Consider the following 23,035-nt stretch of genomic DNA (forward strand, 5'->3'; position numbering starts at 1 on the left):
ATATATATATATATATATATATATATATATATATGAGGTGCACTCAAAAAGTATCCAACCTTATTTTATCCCACGGAAACAAATGAAGCGTGTGAGTTGTTGTTTGCTGGGGAAGTGTAGAGAACCTTGTAGAATGCATGCATATTTTTTCCTGCCCGCAGATCACATCAGTCGCTAGCAGTCAGCCTAAGCATGATCATATCTACTAAGCACCCTTTTAATTCTCATTTGCTATAACATGATAGAATGACTTGAGCAAAAATAGCATCAAATTTTGCCAAAGGATTGGTGATACCAAAGTGGAAACCATTTGCAAGACTCGGTAGCCTTTTGGCGATGATACCATGCACATAACATAAATAAAAGAGTGGTATAACTGCTTCAAAAATAGGCACACATCAGTGGAGAGTGACACACGTTCCGGTAGGCTATCCACAAGCCGAAATGACCAAGGGATTGACAGAATAGGAACTTTGGTCATGGATGACCCTCATGTCACCATCCAAGAACTTGCTTATCCCCACCTTGTGCTTATCACAAGGTGGGGATAAGCACAGGTTCGGTACATTCCGTTTTGACAGAGAATTTTGGGTATGTGGAGAGTGGTAGCACAATTTTTGCTGATGCTGCTAATGGCAGAGAAGAACCAGCTCCATCTGCAAGTCTCACAGGTCATGCTGGAATGTGCAAACAGCGACAGAAGCTCTACAGACAGTGGCTGCATATGCATCATCCACTGTGAATCAAAGAGGGGCAATGTCTCCTTCCCTACAAACTGTCTTTAGGATCATCACCAGATTGTTATCACCAGTAAACTGTCTGCACATATCCCGACTGATCAAGTAGAGGTAGAAAGATCTCACCCTGGAATTATTTCACAGGATTGATTTAAACAGGCACAGAGTGTTCATATTACTCTCTCTATGGATGACTTGTCAATGAATGTAATATATATATATGTGTGTGTGTGTGTGTGTGTGTGTGTGTGTGTGTGTGTGTGTGTGTGTGTGTGTTTCTCCTCAGCTCTTCCTCATTGCCATGTTTACTCTCTAGTACATTTCAGTCTCTCTCTTCATGTCTCCTGTGCCAGAGGGTCTCTTGTGCTATATCAAAACTCTCCAACATCCTCTGTATTTTCTTGCCTTCTCTTTACTGATCTTGCTGCCTGATCCTGATTTTCTCTTTAAACCTGCTCCCTGGGACTCTGGTGCATGGTATGCTAGCCCTGTGTATTCTGACCTCTTGCTTAGTTAATAGAGCTGCCTCAGTGTTTTGTCTGTAATGAGTTGCGCTGTTATGCAGACAGATATTCCTGTGTTCTTTAACCCTTCCCAAGCCCTGGACATTGAACCTTGTACTTACTCTCATGTGGTTCTTTGCTTGGTGTCCTCAGTTGTACTCCAGTCATGACATGCTGCAGTACATTGGTGCTGCCTGTACTAACCTGCTTTCCACTGGGGGGCAGCAACACATGCAGTAGCAGAAGGTGTAACATAGAAGAAGTCCAGAAGAAGAAACCAGCTGTTATTAGCATAGCATAAATAGCATAACATAAGTTTCCCATTCTGAGCCAGTATGACACACATAAGAAATTTTGAGCCAAACATAAAATTCAAATTTATACATCTATCACTGTGTGACACATTGGATTTTGTTTTTACTTCACAATATACAAAGAGTGACTGGTTTGGAGGGCAGCATAATGGAATGTCACCCCGAGGGATCATTGTTGCCCAAGGCCGAAGTCCGTGGGCAACAATGATCCCCGAGGGTTGACACCATTATGCTGCCCGATAAACCAGTCACCATTTGTTTTATTATACATCTGTGTAGTAAATAAATTTATCTTTACATTTGTGTGAAAATTTTTTCATACCGTAGTGAGTTCATGGTACTGTGTTTCAGCCTCTGGCCATACTTGGAGCGCAGTAGTGGGAAGCTTCTCGAACTCCTCGGGTGAAACACCATACAAATCTTTCCCGTCGTCCTTCGCTAAAAACTCCTTGAATGGTGTGGAACTTTTCTTTATACTTTTTGTGGTACTCTCACTGTCTTTCTTGGATAGAAGAGCGTTTATCCCATCAGTATCCACGGACGGAAACCTTGATGTTGCGACGTAGAAATGAAGAATAGAGAGAGAGAGAGATGAGTAGAGAGAGATGAGAAGTGAAGTAGAGAAAGAGAGAGACACATAAGTAGAGAAGTGGAGTAGAGAGAAAGAGATGAGTAGTCGTCTGCGACGTATCACCCCTGCGCATGCGCGAAACGTTGCCCCATTATAACATAATCGGTCTGCAATCACTCATAATGTTGCCCGAAATGGTGCAGAATCAGTCAATACTGTGGCTATTGTTAACTTTGGATGATTTATTATGAAAAGTAGTGCAATTATTACATGTGAATCAGCCAATCAGAAGAAAGGATTTCAGTCAGATGGATAATAATGTTAAATGTTTGTGTTACCAGTCTTAAAGACACTGAAGGAGCATGGAAACAAGCTTAATGGATAAATCAATTTTTGATTAGCATCGAGTAATTGTTACACCCCTATATCTACCTACCTATATATATATATATATATATATATATATATATTTCTAAGTACAATGTCCCTGCTGCATTGTTCACACAATCCAGTTGCTTCAAAGGAAATGTGACATATATTGTTTCTTGTGAAAGAACAAAATATTGGCATTCTTCTGACTCCTCAGTGTAAACTGTGTTTTCCAATTGTCTGCTGCCCGGGTTAAATCATTGATTGACACATTTTACTGGAGTTGTCAGTATGGTGGAGAGCTTCAGTCATAAATATCAGGATTCCAATTATGACTTGCTTTAAACTGTCAGGGAGGTCATATGCCATTTTATGTGGTTGTAAAATGTAGCAGCCACTTTAACACCAAAATAGGTTTGATCTAAATCTATAACTATACCTTGAGCAAAAAACAAAATTATTTCATTGGTTTAACACAAATAACAACTTGGTATGCACTTTATATTGTAGATAATGCATGCATCTTTATATTTTACTTTTACAATGTCCAGTATACATACATGCATTTGCAATTCAATCACCATTATAACCAATGAATGAATAGAACAACAGCAAACAGACAATTTTATTCTCAAACGGAGAGATGAACATACATCATCTGGATTATCATCCAGTTGGTCAGTTAAAAGACACCCTATTTTTCTGTAAAATTGCAACGAAGGGGGGAAATAAATGTGGGCGAAGAAGACCATCAAGATTGTGTTGCTGTGTTTGTTTATTTGGTCATTTAAACCATAAAAAGGCACAGTTAGAAATGGATTCTCTGTGTGATATGTGAGCTTAAGACCAGTGCCTAAGGCACAATTAACTTTGTGCATTCTTTTTTGTGTTTATGTGTGTGTATACTAGTGCAAGTAGCAAGGTGCTGACTTTCCTATTACACAGTCTGCTTTGAAATTGGCTGGATCCCAAATCTCAGAGAGAAAGCTCACAAACTTTAGAGAGAACTAACTGACAGACATATCCAATCCACCTAACCAGCATGTCTTTTAGATGTGAGAGGAAGCTGGAGCACCCAGAGGGAACCCACGCAAACACGGGGAGAACATGCAAACTCCACATAGAAAGGCCACAGGTGGTAATGAATCCCATAACCTTCTTGCTGTGAGGCAACAGTGCTAACCACTAAGCCACAGTGATGCTCTGGTAGAATGTACATATAACTGATAATATACTTATTTAATAGCCAAAATCTTTAGTATAGTGCTAGGATGTGTAAAAGTTTAAGTCATATTTAACATTCTTGCTCATTGTCCGTGTTTTTCTGCTGTTTGGAACCACTAGATAACGGTCAATCTACACACTACAGCTTTTCAAGAAGAAGATCCTTTATTGTCATTGTCCACACATGGATATGTACAACATTTGTACTTTGCATTACCTTGTGACTCCTAATTAAGAGATGATGCCTGGGTCAAGGACAGAGAAAGGAGCAGATCCGAATATGCATGTTTTCCCCACAAGTTGAAAAACTACTTACTCAGTTCCTGTGCATCACAGCACACAGATAGCAGCACAGTGTAAAAGTTAACCGTTTTTACCTTACTGTTACATTGCTGCAAGACACACATCTTAGTGTGGATTTTGTCCTTCCTTACCCTTCCAGTAATTCGGGACTTTGCATGTGAGAGCCCTCTCTTATGTGCAGAGTGTATGGAACAAAAGCACCGATGGCATTCCATGTATAATGAATGAAGCTTTATTCATAGCAGTGGATGCAACAGGCGTTAATCCACTTGCAGCGTTATGACCATTTTGTTTTGTTACTTGTAATTTCATGTCCTTGCCAAAAACCCCTCATTTCTTTCATCCTGTGACTAGCAATATACCAGGCTCCAGTGCAATTTATTTTAAAAGATATGTGTTATATTTTCACTTTGTACAAATGACAGACTTGGCATTAATGTAGTTATTCTATCCGGATTAATTTGGTTTATAAATCAAAACCATAAGTCAAACCTGCTTTCCTTTTCAAGACGTCTGTCTCAGGTCTGGACCACTCTATGCTGTCAAGTTAAATGACGCTTCCCTACAGCAGTGGGCGGGGTGCACAAAGACAGAAGCGCTGACTCATTGGCTGTGTTTGGGTTTGTGATCACCTTTGATTCTGTCAGAAGCATTGGTGGTGTTTAAACTCAAAATGGCTCGTCAGTAGTTGAAAGTGCACCGGACAGTGGTGGGCACAGTTCCGATAACCGATAATTATCAAAGATAATGTTTTCATGATCGGATTATCTTTTCAGATAACTTTAAAAATCATTATTGGACCAATTATCTTCCGATAAATTTTTGTCCGATAATGTTTAGACTGTTAATGTGGTAAACAAAGCTGAACAGCTACACCATTTTTAAAATTTAAGATTAGTTGAGCACCTACCTGTTAAATGTTTCATAGCAGATGTGTAGTTCTATCCTCTGCAAACAGAGGAGAACCGCTTCTAGGAGAAACCACTCTATCCTCTGCAGTCAAAGGAGAACTGGTCACCAAAAAAAAAAATAATAATTCTATTAACCCCATACTGATACGCGGGCAATATCACCCAAGTCATCCAGAGGCATACATTTTTAACTTATGGTTCAGATTTTAACCAAACTAATTTTGGACAAGTTATTTAAAATTACTGTTATGTCTGAAGTTTTATAAAGTGAAAATATCTGTTTTAGTGAAAAATATATGGTTTATTTTTAAAGTAATGCGCTAATTTTTAAGGTTTTAGTGTGGACATACTGTGCCAAGTGCATTATGGGTAGAATAGGGTAATCTCAGTATGTTCACGACAGGAGAAATGCATTTCAGACACTCTGATCAGGCTCCACAGACAACAGCAGTAAACTCTAGTGCCTATATCTCTCGTGAATATATTCTCTGGGTTTACAGACATTGTTATTGTGTTTGCATTTAATAAATTCCACGCATCTTAAATGTAACAGACACAGATTATCTGGAATTTTGTTTTGGCAAGTTTTCACGGTCTCTAATGCCATCTACTGGTCAGTAGTGTTCATGGCAGTATTCAAACTGAAGTTGGGCTGATATTTTCAATCACTGTACTCGGTTCCTGCTCGAACAGTACCACAGAACCACACAGTGTGAAAGTTCAGAGTGCTCGATTTATGTTCTCACACACATTGTACGCTCAAAAATGACATGTCGGACTCGTGTTTCCAGAAGCAAAACGTAAACAGAAGCTTTTTTTTCAAATTTAATTTACATTTCTTATTTTTTACAAAAACTCTCGATGGGAGACATCAAAGTTAAAAAAAAAAACATTACAAGACAGGTCTGCGGTGTTTGCACAGGCACAGTCTGAGAGGTTGGTGCTTGTCGCGCTTCAGCAGCGGGATACCCTCATGACGGCTGACCAGAATATCAAACAGGTTTGATTTTCATCCGGAGGTGGTCGTGAGATGTTAAACGCAGCTTGTTACTCCATGTATATACTAAACAATGCAGGACGCGTGATTAACCTGAAACTCGGTGGGATCCAAAAAATTCTTGCACGAATGAAAAACCAGCTGAAAAAGGGCCAGACCTTACACAGTGTAAACCCAGCTTAAGTACTGAATGTCTGGGACCAGGAGATCATGGCAGTGTTCTATTATTTATTTTTGACACCGGTTATATCAGACGGTTATATAATTACAACTTGGATTTTTTTTTTTGAAAATGCCTTTTTTTTTTACAAATAAAAAACTGGAATATTTTACAAAAGCACATTTATCTGTAAACACCAACACATGACACATTAACGTCTTGGTTTACATAATGAATGAGTCAACCAATCAGTGTTTGCTGAGGCACATTTTACCCAGAATCCTTTGCCTTCTGTCTGTGTTTGTTACAAAAGTTCAGAATTAGTGTATTATTCAACATTAAAAGATATATGTTGTATTTTAACTTTGTACAAATGACAGAATTGACATTAATGGAGTTATTCTATCAGTATTCATTTTATTTATACACCAAACCATAACTCAGCATTGCTTTATTTTCCAAGACCTCTGCCTGATGTCAGCATTGTGACTGAGTAGAGGGTTGAGCTTTGTGGTTTCTCTCATCTTGCTTCTGTGCTGGAAGCCATGTAGTAAACAGGAGCTTCCAGCAGGGGGCAGGTCACTCAAAGACAGAAGTGCTGACTCATTGTTTGGGTCTGTCGTAGACGCAATCGTGGCGTTAAAACTCAAAATCAGCTTGTTAGTAGTTGCAAGTGTACCGGAGACAATGGAATTTATTGCTTATCTGTAACTTCCGATACATTTTTGGGTGGTTTATCTTTATCAAATCAGTTTTCTGATTATCTGTTATCGAAGTTAATATTTTGGTTATCTGTGCCCACCACTGGCACTGGAGACATTACTGAAAGTTAGCAGTTATCTGTTAGCTGTAGCTTCCGATAACTTTTTTAGTGGTTTATCGGTTAAGCGTTATAAAAGATAACTTTTCAGTTAGCTAATTAGCGGTTATCAAACCTAACTTTTTGGTTAGCTGTGCCCACCACTGATTAGCACAAAGGTAATCAGCAGCAGAATAACACTGCCAGTGGGTGGAACGATATCTTCTCTGGCACTGATGTAATGCAAGCTTCTAACAGTTAGATACCAGGCTTCTGCTAAGCTCTTTGCAATTACGTAAGGCACTGCAGTGTGACTGGGACACCGTCCTGACTTGAAGCTGCATAATGTGCATCCTCCAGAGATGGGACAGGGCTGTCGGCGAGGTCACTAACATTAATAAATGTGCACAACAGACTCACTGTCTTGTTGTCTATTTCTGTCCTTTCATCAGCAACATCACCTTTTCTTCTAAATAAATAAACACTGACAGGCAATGCTTTCCACATTGCTGTACTTCTGCGTTTTTCATTCCAGGTGGGTTGTTTACCCTTCCTAAAACAGCTTGTTTCCTTTGTGCTGCTGTGTCAGATCTCTCAGAATGCACCACTTAAACTTGGACTGAGAATGTTAACGTCTGACTTTGGTTCTGCTTGTAAATTCTAAATGCATGGTGCAAACAGCAAGGTACAAAAGCACAAGATTTTTTTATATCTCTCTGCCCATAACCCCAAGGATCATAAGATGAAATGGTGGATACTTGAGCAGTGATTTCCATTCTTCCCTGTCTTCAGAAACATATAGCACAATTGTGTCCAGTCCAGTCTTTGATGTTACAAACCCATGGCTTTCTTTGTCTCCGCAACACGGCCTCTTCGATTAAACTTAGAGGGTAGTTTTGGAGAAAGTGCTATGACACAAGCCAGAGAAGGAGACTTAAACCAAATATCCTCAGGTCACAAGTCCATGTGTCAAACATCCAGATTACCATTTTTCCCTGACTGGACTGTGCAGCTGTATTTGATATTATGATCATAGTGAAGATCTTGGCAATGCTATTCATATCACTGGATCTTTGGCCTTTGAGATCAAGAGACACCTGGGAATAGCTTATGGAGTCACAAGGTGCCTGAACAACAACATTTGGAGATGCTTATACCTTTGCAGGAGAAAGTAGGTTCAAGTCTTTAGAGTCCTGTTGCTCCCTGTCTTCTTGTGTGGTTGTGGTATTTGGACACTAACCACTGACCTAAGGTGATGACTGGATGTCTTTGGTAGTAACTCTTGTTAATGTCTACATGAGAATCACTTATGATGTATATTATTGATTCCAACACATGTTAAATACTTTGTTACATTTTTGCTAAAGGTTACATGAGGTTAAGAACGATGACAGTCAGCAGGTTTGCATGGGGTCGATATGTTCTTGCTGAAATCTTATATCTGCACAGTGACTCACTGTGTTCTTGTTAAAATCTTTTTTATCTGCACAGAAGCACATATTGTAACTACTAGCCTTATCGTACAGTACAAGGTCCTGTTTTTACGTACACTCAACAAAAATATAAACGCAACACTTTTGGTTTTGCTCCCATTTTGTATGAGATGAACTCAAAGATCTAAACTTTTTCCACATACACAATATCACCATTTCCCTCAAATATTGTTCACAAACCAGTCTAAATCTGTGATAGTGAGCACTTCTCCTTTGCTGAGATAATCCATCCCACCCCACAGGTGTGCCATATCAAGATGCTGATTAGACACCATGATTAGTGCACAGGTGTGCCTTAGACTGCCCACAATAAAAGGCCACTCTGAAAGGTGCAGTTTTATCACACAGCACAATGCCACAGATGTCGCAAGATTTGAGAGAGCGTGCAATTGACATGCTGACAGCAGGAATGTCAACCAGAGCTGCTGCTCGTGTATTGAATGTTCATTTCTCTACCATAAGCCATCTCCAAAGGCGTTTCAGAGAATTTGGCAGTACATCCAACCAGCCTCACAACCGCAGACCACGTGTAACCACACCAGCCCAGGACCTCCACATCCAGCATGTTCACCTCCAAGATCGTCTGAGACCAGCCACTCGGACAGCTGCTGAAACAATCGGTTTGCATAACCAAAGAATTTCTGCACAAACTGTCAGAAACCCTCTCAGGGAAGCTCATCTGCATGCTCGTCGTCCTCATCGGGGTCTCGACCTGACTCCAGTTCGTCGTCGTAACCGACTTGAGTGGGCAAATGCTCACATTCGCTGGCGTTTGGCACGTTGGAGAGGTGTTCTCTTCACGGATGAATCCCGGTTCACACTGTTCAGGGCAGATGGCAGACAGCGTGTGTGGCGTAGTGTGGGTGAGCGGTTTTCTGATGTCAATGTTGTGGATCGAGTGGCCCATGGTGGCGGTGGGGTTATGGGATGGGCAGGTGTCTGTTATGGATGAAGAACACAGGTGCATTTTATGGATGGCATTTTGAATGCACAGAGATACCGTGACGAGATCCTGAGGCCCATTGTTGTGCCATACATCCAAGAACATCACCTCATGTTGCAGCAGGATAATGCACGGCCCCATGTTGCAAGGATCTGTACACAATTCTTGGAAGCTGAAAATGTCCCAGTTCTTGCATGGCCGGCATACTCACCGGACATGTCACCCATTGAGCATGTTTGGGATGCTCTGGACCGGCGTATACGACAGCGTGTACCAGTTCCTGCCAATATCCAGCAACTTCGCACAGCCATTGAAGAGGAGTGGACCAACATTCCACAGGCCACAATTGACAACCTGATCAACTCTATGCGAAGGAGATGTGTTGCACTTCATGAGGCAAATGGTGGTCACACCAGATACTGACTGGTATCCCCCCCAATAAAACAAAACTGCACCTTTCAGAGTGGCCTTTTATTGTGGACAGTCTAAGACACACCTGTGCACTAATCATGGTGTCTAATCAGCATCTTGATATGGCACACCTGTGAGGTGGGATGGATTATCTCAGCAAAGGAGGAGTGCTCACTATCACAGATTTAGACTGGTTTGTGAACAATATTTGAGGGAAATGGTGATATTGTGTATGTGGAAAAAGTTTTAGATCTTTGAGTTCATCTCATACAAAATGGGAGCAAAACCAAAAGTGTTGCATTTATATTTTTGTTGAGTGTATTTCCAGTTTTGAACTAGTTAGCACATGGTCTACCATAACCCTTTTTTTCCACATGCTAAGCACACACATGGGAGGACCACCTCTTTATCGTGAATGATGTCAGTGGATGTCTATAAAAACATTACTGTAAACTGCTTTAATGTATTCTTCTGCACATACAAGGATCAAGCTGAGGTATGACATCATATGTGCAGAATGTAGCAGGGATGTTCTCAGGATGCAACCTGAGGAAGAAGCTTGACTGATCTCCATATAAATGTTCTTGCTATGTTGGAAAATTATTGGACAACTGCCAGTGAACTATAATCTGACCTTTTTCGCTTCTTGTTTTGCATGTTTAAAAGTTCTTTGTTGTATTTTATACAATTATAGACTTTTGATTTCGGTGTACCCGTGATTATGTGGACCTGGTCAGGATGAGATTCACCTTGGTCAAGGCCTCGGTGAACCCCATCCTGACCAGGTCTGCATAATCACGGGTACACCGAAATCAAAAGTCTATATCTGTTTTATTATATGGTAAACAAGAAAATTGGATGTTTGTCAAACATACTAAAACTGAAAAATCAATCTCAAGTTTCAACTCTTTATTATTACTGTCATACTGCACTAACAGGTCCAAAATACTTCATGAGCACAATCTCTAAAGCCCCTTTCACACCGTGGCTGCCTCGAGCTTCCTGTGGTGTCATGAGGATGCAGGAATGTCTGCGTCAGGTGCGCACTGCAGACAGGTTGTGCACTCTGATTTATCTTCTAGTTTATATTTGTTCTTGCGCTGAGCTGCAGGTCTGCGCTCTGAGTTCTGTTATAGTTTATCTTTCCTACTTTGACCACGAGATGTGCGCGCGGGATGTGCGCACGAGACAGGCAGGAACGAACCGTCTGTGAGTAAATGTGGAGATGTCTGGAGTTATACTTGATGTGGACATGTCCTGTCTCTGGCAATCAGTCTGTGAGCAGGACCTATGTCCTTTATTTAACACAGTGATGAGAGAGTTTGCAGAGAGCGAGGAGCGCAGGCAGCCTTTTCCTCTTAATTGTTCACATGTGTGCACATGAACGAATCGTCCGTGAGTGGACTGGAGATGGCCGGACTTTTTACTGAATGTGGACATGTCCTGTCTCTGGCAATCAGTCTGTGAGCAGGACTTTTATGGACTGTATTTAAACACATTTGTGAGAGAAAACAGAGGAGCTGCTGCAGCAGCTGCAGCCAGCAGCGTTTTTTTTTTCTGTGCTCTTAGTTTTTACTGCATTGTGTACACAGCGTCGTCATGACGACACACGATGCAACTCGAAGCGGGCCCGTGTGAAAGGAGCTTAATAAGGAATAGTGAAATAATGCACAGGCATCATGTAGAATCTTGTCAACAAAATGACAGCCAAAGTAGGCGTTGTATCGCGTTATCTGATTGGTCGTTATCGATAGAAGGTGTCACTCGATTGGCTAGCACTACGCTGCACGCGAGGTGTACTCGGCTCCACCAGCGGTCAACTTGGCTCCACCAGCGGTCAACTCGGCATGTGGTACAGCTCAGAAAGTGGTGAATGGGCCATTCAGAAGTTGGCAAAATCACGTACCATATAATAATGTTTATTTCATCCACAAAGGACATAATAAAATCAGCAGCATTTGTCTGTTTGTCTGTTGGCGGTTTACGTTACAACTACTGCACAGATTTTTACAAAAGTTTCACCATAGATACATATCTGGCCATGGAAGAATCCATTAAATTTTTTACAAAATTTTCAACAAATACGCATTAGGGCATGGAAGACTCCATTAAATTTTAGAGATGATCCAGGTATGGATTCTGGAATATATTTCACTTTACCTAGGCTTTGAAGGATTATGTCAAAACTACCTCATGGACTCTCCCCAGGTTTTCACCACGGGTACATATTAGGACATGGAAGAGGAACACTCTTAAATAAATTTTAGAGTTTGAAGTTTTAGAGGTGATCTGGATCCATATCCGGATTCTGGATCAAAATTTCACTTTATATAGGCTTTGAAGAATTACTTCAAAACTACTTCAAGGATTCTCACCAAATTTGCACCACCGATAGATATTAGGGCATGGAAGACTCCACTGAATTTTGGAGGTGATCCGGATCCGGATTGGTGGACGTCAGAATTCTCTGATTGCAAGAGTTTAAGCTTTGTTATTGTTAGAATAGCCCAAGAAGTGGGTCACCCCCAGGGATGCCAGTAACATGTTACTCTAATCTGACCACTTTTTTAGTAATGACTAATCTAATGCATTAATGTTTCCAAATCAGTAATCAGATTAAAGTTACTTCTCCACATCACTGTGGATTACTGTTATTTTTGTATTGTTATACAGTATAAAACAGGGGTGCTGACCAGTTGATCGCAGAAAAAGTGTAGGTCGATCACAGCATTAAAACTGGCCCGTGAGTTGAAAAAACAGTTGTCATCTCTCAACGCTTTGAGCTTTACTAAGAAATTTTTATGCTTTAGTTTTCTTTAGAACTCTGTGCCGCTTTATGAGTGTTGTCGCTAAAAACAGCTGAAGACCCGTGACGCATTAACAACAAATACTAATGCTCTTTTTATACCCAAATGCACCTCAAGTCTCTTTCTGAGGATGACATGATGTAAAAAATGCTTTTTACCTGTCAATCTGGTCGTGCTTTCTGCATAAATACACCTTACCCATGGTAGTACAGTAGCGTAGTGGTTAGCACTGGTGCCTCAAAGCAAGAAGGTTGTGGGATTGTTTCCCACCCTTTTGGTGTGAAGTTTGCATGTTCTCCCCGTGTCTGTGTGGGTTTCCTTCGGGCACTCTGGTTTCCTCCCACAGTCAAAAACATGCTTATTTAGGGTCTGCTCCTGACCAAGGCAGCGTCTCTACATCTGGAGTTGGTCCCCGGGCGCCGGACTGTGGCTGCCCACTGCTCCTAGTGGTTGGATTGTGTTTAACTATAATTAGGGTGGGTTAAATTAAGTTTGCAGCAGCTGGGATGTTCTCAGAATGTTCTGATATTGTACAATTTATAGGTGGCTGTCGAAACAATATGGCAGTTGTCTTGTAAGCATCCTGTTGCCATTTGACAAAACAGAAAAAAAAAATCCCTCAAAGCTAGAACACGCACTGACTGTGCAACATGATGACATTATTTGCACAAACTGTAGCCAAGCGCTGCTTGAAGTCTTTCTCACTCTCTTCTTCTGGTCGGATCTGTGTGCCAGTTTGACTCCCTTGTGCTCCTCTGCATTGGGTAAGATAATGGGGTTCTTCCTGTTGTTTGTAATCCTTTGACTGCATCCACACGATAATACAATACAATCACACCCTCACAAATCTGTTGGGCATGGCCAAGAGCCCACAAACTTACCCTGCTGACAAAACAAGTATTGCATCTCTTAAAGAGGACTTCTTCTGTTGTGTTGACTCTTAGAGGACTTTACAAGGATACGGTTTAGCTTTACATACAGAATGGACAAAATAACGCACATAGCTTCAACAATATGAAATAAATGATTGTCTACAGGAGACATCTGTAGATCAGAGAGAAATCCAAAGGATCCATTGTCTTAATGTGTCTATGACCCCCCACAGATGCAAGATATATCTCCATGGATACTTTTATCATTAGCTATACACTAAAATCCAGGACGAAACTGTGGAAATTCCTCAGATAACACAAGCTGGGATCATGTACAAAGTGTGTACAGGACAGGTCACTCTTTACATGTCCTTGCATTTGGTTTTTTCACAATGAGCAAGTGACTATGGTGGCAAACAACTCTGTTTTCCTCCTCCCTGTAAATGGGAAATGAAGGAAATGTCAGGACACGGCTGACATTTTAATGACTACAAGGCAGCTGCTCCACGCACAGATTGCTGCAGTCAGTCACACCTGGAGACAAAAAGCAAGGGCAATGTCTCAGCCCCGTGCATATGCAGGCATTTCTCAAAGAGCAAGTAGCTTCGTGTCCCTGCAATGACAAAAACTATTTTGCAACATGTGATCGTAATTGCATGGTATTAAGAAGATGAATGATTTACTGCTCTATCTTCCACTTGCAGCACAAGTGTCATTGTTAGTTTTCACCCGAAGCATTTTTTTTTTTTTTTTATGCCCAACACCATCATCCATGAAATCATAGTATGACTTGCCATTCATGTTGCTGTGTTTGTCTAAAAATGATGTGTGGTTGGGTGCAGAGCTGGTGTGTTGATATCATCCATCACCAGAAAATGTTTGTGCCTTCAACCAAAAAGAAACACATCTCGAGTACATAACCTTCTGGTTTTTCCAATCCTCAGAAGTGCCTTACATAAGCGAGTTCACAACATGTGTAACTTGCTTGGTGTAGGTTTTCCTAATTTGCCAGTGTATCTCTTTATTGCATGTGTGTGTAGATGATAGTTCTAGTCAGTTTATCATAACAGATATGACATGCTAAACAGTCCCAATATGAATTTAATAATATCACTAGAGATATCAGCTAATTATAAAATGCACAATTATGTGAACAACTACAATACACAATTTTTAAGGTCAGGGAAAAGAATGTAGTTTTTACTTCTACTATCAGGGCTCAATTGGCCCGTGCATTTCCTTTTACAGCAATGTTTATTGAATGTGAGATTTCGCTCATAACCTTGTTTAAGATGAGTAAAGCACTCAGATGCTTGATTACTCCCATCATATTTATGCCCGGCTTGCAACAAGATAAGAAAGCTTAGTATAAAAGACAGAGATGGAAGTGTCTCCTCAATAAGCAGCCCTAAGAAAATAATAAGGACCAAAATTATTAGATTCATCTTTATGGCCAATTTTCTCTTGTCTAGCTTCTGTCTAGTACCTGTCAGCTTTATTTTTATTTATTTATTTATTTATTTTGACTGCTTGGAGTCTCTTTGCAGTGGCACACACTCAGTGTGCTAAAATGGGTGGACTGAACACCACTCATACAACCACAAAACAAATGTCATCTCATCCCAAGACTTTGTGGCATGATGTTTTTAATGTGCATGTAGACATGTTCAGCCTGGGCTCTGTCCAGGTGCCATAAGCAGAGCAGGCATTCGAAAGATGCACAGAGATGAAGCACTGACATGAATTTGACCACATGATTTTGTAGCCATGAACAGACAGACATTCTACATAAAAAACTCAAGTGTGAATGTTAAATCTCTGCTGGTACAGTGACTGTCTTCCAAATGTCACTTAAAGTGCCTCCATACTTGAGATAAATGGCAGAAAACTCCTAAAATTACTGATATATACGAGGTCTGTTAGAAAAGTATCTGACCTTATTATTTTTTTCAAAAACCATATGGATTTGAATCATGTGTGATTACATCAGACATGCTTGAAACCCTCGTGGGCATGCGAGAGTTTTTTCACGCCTGTCGGTTACGTCATTCGCCTGTGGGCAGTCTTTGAGTGAGGAGTCGTCCACCCTCTCGCGATTTTTTTCATTGTTTAGGAATGGCTCAGAGACTGCTGCTTTGTTTAATCAAATTTTTTTCAAAACTGTAAGGCACAACTGAGTGGACACCATTCGATAAATTCAGCTGGTTTTCGGTAAAAATTTTAATGGCTGATGAGAGATTTTGGTCTGGTAGTGTCGCCGTAAGGACGGCCCATGGCACCTGACGGCGATCTGTGCTTCGAGGCGGCAGCGTCTCGCCATTTCAAGTTGAAAACTTCCACATTTCAGGCTCTGTTGACCCAGTAAGTCGTCAGAGAACAGAGAACTTTCAGAAGAAGTCAGCATGAGGAGTTTATTCGGACATTCCATTGTTAACGGACATTTTGTAATGAAAGAACGTGCGGGCAGAGTCGCATGTCGGGCCGGACCCGACCGCGGGGGGTCACGACAGGAAAAACACCTCCGTTGGAAACCTTAACGGGCAAGTTGGAACATGCCTAAGATGTTAAACAATTTCTCAGTTACTTGTTGAAAGCCATCAAAAGCCGCCTGAATTTTACAAATGGTTTTCAACACGGAGGTGTTTTTCCTGTCGCGGCGCACACAGATTTGTCGAGTCGTCACGGAAACGACTCGGCGAATTTGCGCGCACGTCTTTCATTACAAAAGTGGAATGTCCGCATAAAGTCCTCATGCCGGCCTCTTCTGAATCTTCTCTGTTCTCTCATGACGTCCTGGGTGAATTAAGCCTTAAATTAGGATGTTTTCAGGTCGAAACAGGCCGACGACGGCCCCTGAAAGCGCTGCACGATGTCCTGCTGCGTGGGAAGTCCTTACACTGACAGAAACACCCCATAATCTTTCATCAGCCGTTAAACTTTTCACCGAAAACCAGCTTAATTTCTCGAATAGTGTCCACTCGGATATTCCTCACAGGTCCAGAAAAAATTTTGATAAAGCAACGCGCGCCATCTCGAGCAGCGTGTGAAACAAAGGAATTCAGCCGAGAGGGCGGGACCACATCTCACTCAAGGCCTGCCCACAGGGAAATGACGTCACCGACACGCGTGAAAAAACTCACGCATGCGCACGAGGGTTCAAGCATGATTGGTGTAATCGCACGTCATTCAAATCCATATAGTTAAAAAAAAATAATAAAAGGGTCGGTTTATTATCTAATAGACCTCGTAGTGAACAAAACTACAAAGGTAACACTTCTGGTTTTGCTCCCATTTTCATGAGCTGAACTCAAAGATCAAAGTTTTGTCACAGCACAATGCCACAGATGTCGTGACAATTTTTGAGGGAGCGTGCAATTGTCATGCTGACTGCAGGAATGTCCACCAGAGCTGTTGCCTATGAACTGAATGTTCATTTCTCTACCATAAGCCGTCTCCAAAGGCGTTTCAGAGAAACGCAGATCATGTACAACCACATCAGCCCAGGACCTCCACATCCAGCATATTCACCTCCAAGATCATCTGAGTCCAGCCACCAGGACAGCTGCTGCAACAATCGGTTTGCAGAACCAAAGAATTTCTGCACAAATGGTAAGAAACCGCCTCAGGGAAGGTCATCATTGCTCAATGTCTTCATCAGGGTCTCAACCTGACTGCTGCTCATGTCATAACCAGCTTGAGTGAGAAAATGCTCACATTTGATGGTGTCTGGCTGCTGATCAACTCTGTACTAAGGAGATGTGTTGGACTGCATGAGGCAACTGGTGGTCAAACCAGATACTGACTGTTTTCTAACTCCCCCCACCCCCCAATAAAGCAAAACTCCACATTTAAAAGTGGCCTTTTATTATGGCCAGCCTAAGGCACACCTGTGCAATAATCATGCTGTTGTATCAGCATCTTGATATGCCACACCTGTGAGGTGGGATGGATTATCTTGGCAAAGGAGAAGTGCTCACTAACAGATTTATGAACAATATTTGAGAGAAATAGGTCTCTTGTGTATATAGAAAATGTTTTAGATCTTTGAGTTCATCTCATGAAAAAATGGGAACAAAAACAAAAGTGTTGCATTTATATTTTTGTTTCAGTGTATGTGTTCAGACAGGATTAATATGACCTGTGGAAAATTCTATGGATCATTTTACAGAAGAAAATAGTTGCCAAAATTTTAACCACACCAATGCACACTCAGTAAAAATGACATGGTGCAGTTGGACTAAATAAAATTTAATGATGCACTGTCGTAATAATCACTTTATATAAAATTCATGCTATCCAAACTGAGTTTAAGGCTGTAAAAATATAACGGTCTCTGACTCTTGGAGCTGCAAAGTTCATCATTAATCGATAATCAACAAGTATTTTGATAATTGATTAAGCATTTTGAGTCATTAAAAAAACCTACATTCTCTTATTTCAGCTGCTTAAGCATGACTATTTTATATTATACTTTACTTTGTCAGTAAACTGAGTATGGAGCTGTAGACAAAACAATATTTGAAGGAGTCATTTTGGGCTTTGAAAATTTATGGACCTGACAACTATTTGCTTAATCTGAAGATTATTATCTTGATTAGACAATAAATAAATTAATCACTAGTTACTATTACTGACTACAAAGAACTAATCAATGAAGCGATATTCATCAACTTGTCCCACTTGTATTTGGGGTCATCACCCTTCCACTGATTCACCTTATTTCTGCATTACATAGTTTAAATGTAACCTATGTTCCATATTTGACCTTCCTCATGAAGCTCAGCAGTGATATGCCGCCATTCATATTGCCCGCCTGAGTACTGATCTGCAATCAGTCCAACAGATTATTCTTCAGATAGCAGTGCAACCTTGACCTCTCAAGTCCTTATCTGGCATCAGTTACTCACCCAAGCACAGTCCAGCCTCTCTCTGTGAGCTCTCTGTGTGCAGAGGAGCCAGGTTTGTCCAAGCTGCCTTGTCCTTAAATGTAACATATTTCTGTAACCCACAAAAACAAAACAGATATATTCACTTGCAGCTTGTGTTGCTTTAAATATGCTAGTCAATAATAATAATCACTTAGGCTAGTATCTCACTGGGCTGTGACAGCCTGCGAAGGGCATCTGGGAGGCTTTCGCGCAGTTCAGCGTGAGACTCACAGCCTCTCAGTCACGGGACAGTGTCCACACATTGCTTAATTTTTGAATGAACCAATAAATAAATAAATAAAACATTGCTGCAATGAAATTAAGTTGAATGCTACTGGTCAGTGCATGCACGCCGTGCATGTGTGTTGGAGGGGGCACTTGAGCTGCATGAACAGATTCATTGTTTTTATTTATTTACATATTTATTTTTCTGAGGAAAAAAGTGGAAATTAAGTTGAATGCTCCTGGTTGGTGCATGCACGCCATGCACGTGTGCTGGACTAGACACATGGGCTGCACGAAGGGATTCGTTGTGTTTATTTATTTATTTATTTTTCTGAGGAAAGAAGTGAAAATTAAGTTGAACGCTCCTGGTTGGTGCACACACACCGTGCACGTGCACTGGACAAGACACACGAGCTGCATGAAGGGATTCATTGAATTTATTTGTTTATATATTTATTTTCTGTGCTGGAACTGGCTAAAACAGGATGTGTCCAGGCAGCTCCCATGCATGCACAGATGAGCTGCATGGACCAGATTCATTCAATTAAGGAAGAAACCTCAAGAAAACCAAACTCAGAAGGGTGACCCACTGCTTCTGTCATTCTACTACATAGAGACAAAAACAAACAACACTTTGAATGTTGAGGATGCAAAAATAAATCAATTAACAAATAAACAAATCATGATAACTATTATTTTCATTATATCTATCTATCTATCTATCTATCTATCTATCTATCTATCTATCTATCTATCTATCTATCTATCTATCTATCTATCTATCTATCTATGTTGTGTGGGCCGCCAGAAGAGGAGGTACTGCTGGCCCACCACCAGTGGGCGCCCTGCCTGAAGTGCGGGCTTCAGGCACGAGAGGGCGCTGCCGCCACGGACACAGCCGGGGGTGACAGCTGTCACTCATTATCTCTTGACAGCTGTCACCCATCTACTCAACATCATCTCACTCCATAAAGACCAGACGTCATCTCCACCTCGTTGCCGAGATATCGTACTTCATTGGAGGTAATAGACTCAGCCGTTTGTATTTTGCAACATATCTGTATATTGTGAGTGTTTGCAGGAGTACCGGTCCCTCTTTCTGTGGAGGCTGAGTGAGTGCAGGACGGCACTCTTTTCCCCTGAGGAATCACTGCGGTACTCTGCAACATATTGAGTGAGAGGTGGAGGTGGCATTCCCACCGTTGTTGTTACGGGGTGTACACACACCCACACTTGACTGTCTTTGTTCTCGCCAGCAGTACCAGATCCGACAGTCGGGGACGGTGATCACCTGGGAATTCGGGACTTGGCGGCTCCAGTATTCACCAGGTTCGGTGGCGGCGGAAATCGTGTGGTTCCGGCTCTTCTCAGGACAGACGTCTTCTATCCTCGAGCCTGCCCACACGTCACCTTTGTGGATTGACTGTAATCATATTCTGAGATTGTCTATATGTTCGTTGTGCACCTTCACAACATTAAATTGTTAATTTTTGGCTCATCTATTGACCGTTCATTTGCGCCCCCTGTTGTGGGTCCGTGTCACTACACTTTCACAACAGGATATCTCGGCCAGCGTCATGGACTCCGAGGGGCGTCACCCGGCTGTTGAACGACCAATGGGAGAGCAGGGAGCGCAGGCGTCTGCAGGAGGCATGATTGGTGAGCTGCAGCACATTCTCACCGCCTTTACGGCTCGGTTGGATCAAATGACCGAGCAAAACATCCTCCTGAACCGCAGGGTGGAGGCTCTCTCCACGCAGGTGGCGGCGAGCGCTCAGGGCGCTGCTGCAGCTCCTCCTCCTGCCGACCCTGTGCAGGATATGAACGTTCCAGTGGTGGTTCAACAACCCTCCCACCATCCCCTGAAGCATACATAAGCCCTCCTGAGCCGTACGGAGGTTGTGTGGAGACGTGCGCGGACTTTCTCATGCAGTGTTCGCTCGTCTTCGCACAACGCCCCATCATGTATGCGTCAGATGCTAGTAAAATAGCTTATGTGATTGCTCTGCTTCAGGGTAAGGCACGCGCCTGGGCTACGGCGCTCTGGGAACAGAACTCACGGTTGTTATCAGCATACACTGGGTTTGTGGGGGAGTTCAGAACAGTGTTTGATCACCCTAACAGAGGAGAGACCGCTTCAACAATGCTGCTGTCAATGCGACAGGGGCGCCGGTGCGCAGCCGAATATGCAGTCGAATTCCGCATCGCGGCTGCGAGGTCCGGCTGGAATAACGTTGCGCTCCGCGCCGCCTTCATAAACGGACTGTCATCGGTCCTGAAGGAGCATCTGGTAGCTAAGGAGGAACCGCGGGATTTAGATGGGCTTATCGATCTGGTTATACGGTTAGACAATCGGTTGGAGGAACGCCGTCGGGAGCGAGGCGAAGGACGTGGCCGGATACGCGCTGCCCCTCTCCCTTCCGGGTTCGAAAAGGGGCCGCCCTCCCCACGCTCCACAGCCGCAGCGCTCCGTGGGGCAACAGCTCCCCCTGCTGACGTTGTTAGGGAAATGCACAGGGCCAAAATGAGGAGGGTGGTCCGCGGGGAGTGTTTTCTCTGCAGCTCAAAGGAGCACACACAGAAAAACTGCCCCAAACGGCCACAACAACAACCGCCCTCAGAGACTGGGCTAAGGGGGGGTCAAAACATCCACGTGAGACACACACAGATTGCCACACGACTCCCAGTTACAATCCTGAGCGGGGATTTAACCCTTCAAGCCCCAGCACTGGTGGACACGGGGTCAGAAGGGAATTTGCTAGACAGCAGATGGGCAAGGGAGGTAGGGCTCCCTCTGGTGGCGCTTCCTTCGCCATTGCAGGTGCGGGCACTAGATGGCACCCTCCTCCCTTTAATCACACACAAGACACAACCAGTAACTCTGGTGGTGTCTGGAAACCATCGGGAGGAGATTGAGTTTTTTGTAACTCCTTCTACCTCCCGCGTGATTTTGGGCTTCCCATGGATGTTGAAGCACAATCCCCGGATTGATTGGCCGTCTGGGGTGGTGGTTCAGTGGAGTGAAACCTGCCATCAGGTGTGTTTAGGATCCTCGGTTCCTCCCGGTTTACAGGCTAAGGAGGAGGTCAAAGTCCCTCCCAATCTGACGGCAGTGCCGGTTGAGTACCACGATCTTGCTGACGTCTTCAGCAAGGATCTGGCACTCACCCTTCCCCCGCACCGTCTGTACGATTGTGCCATTGATTTGGTTCCAGGCGCTGAGTTCCCATCCAGCAGGCTGTACAACCTCTCACGACCTGAGCGCGAATCAATGGAGACCTACATCCGGGACTCATTAGCTGCCGGGCTGATCCGGAACTCCACCTCCCCGATGGGTGCTGGTTTCTTTTTTGTGGGCAAGAAAGATGGCGGACTCCGTCCATGCATTGATTACAGGGGGCTGAATGAGATTACGGTTCGCAACCGATACCCGTTGCCATTGTTGGATTCCGTATTCACCCCCCTGCATGGAGCCAAAATCTTTACTAAGCTGGATCTTAGAAATGCGTATCAACTGGTTCGGATCCGGAAGGGAGACGAATGGAAGACGGCATTTAACACCCCGTTAGGTCACTTTGAGTACCTGGTCATGCCGTTCGGCCTCACCAACGCCCCCGCGACGTTCCAAGCCTTGGTTAACGACGTCTTGCGGGACTTCCTGCACCGATTCGTCTTCGTATATCTGGACGATATTCTCATCTTTTCTCCGGATCCTGAGACCCATGTCCAGCATGTACGTCAGGTCCTGCAGCGGTTGTTAGAGAACCGACTGTTTGTGAAGGGCGAGAAGTGCGAGTTTCACCGCACGTCTTTGTCCTTCCTGGGATTTATCATATCCTCAAACTCCGTCGCCCCTGATCCGGCCAAGGTTGCGGCGGTGAGAGATTGGCCCCAACCAACAAGCCGTAGGAAGCTGCAACAGTTCCTCGGCTTCGCTAATTTCTATAGGAGGTTCATTAAGGGCTACAGTCAGGTAGTTAGCCCCCTGACAGCCCTGACCTCTCCAAAAGTCCCCTTCACCTGGTCGGATCAGTGCGAAGCCGCGTTCAAGGAGTTGAAACGACGGTTCTCTACTGCGCCAGTTTTGGTGCAGCCCGACCCTAGCTGCCAGTTCGTGGTTGAAGTGGACGCCTCTGACTCAGGGATAGGAGCCGTGCTATCCCAGAGCGGAGAGACTGATAAGGTTCTTCACCCGTGTGCCTACTTTTCACGCAGGTTGACCCCGGCTGAACGGAACTATGACGTCGGCAATCGAGAACTCCTTGCGGTGAAAGAGGCTCTTGAGGAGTGGAGACACCTGTTGGAGGGAGCGTCTGTGCCGTTCACGGTTTTCACTGACCATTGGAACCTGGAGTATATCAGGACCGCCAAGTGGCTGAACCCCAGGCAAGCCCGCTGGTCACTGTTCTTTGGGCGTTTTGACTTCCGGATCACCTATCGCCCCGGGACCAAGAACCAGAGGTCGGAT

General features: G+C 43.1%; 1 long non-coding RNA gene across 1 annotated transcript; it reads right to left on the bottom strand.

Moving 5' to 3' along the window:
* Positions 1 to 37: 37 nt before the first annotated feature.
* LOC117520665 lies at positions 38 to 19,108 on the bottom strand. The gene is made up of 3 exons (XR_004563724.1): positions 19,099 to 19,108; positions 3,650 to 3,656; positions 38 to 125 (listed from the first exon to the last, which is right to left on the bottom strand). It is a non-coding gene; the product is annotated as an uncharacterized LOC117520665 (long non-coding RNA).
* Between the last annotated feature and the right edge of the window lie 3,927 nt (positions 19,109 to 23,035).

This window comes from Thalassophryne amazonica, chromosome 11 (genome assembly GCF_902500255.1).
Source record: "Thalassophryne amazonica chromosome 11, fThaAma1.1, whole genome shotgun sequence".
NCBI classification, from domain to species: domain Eukaryota; kingdom Metazoa; phylum Chordata; class Actinopteri; order Batrachoidiformes; family Batrachoididae; genus Thalassophryne; species Thalassophryne amazonica.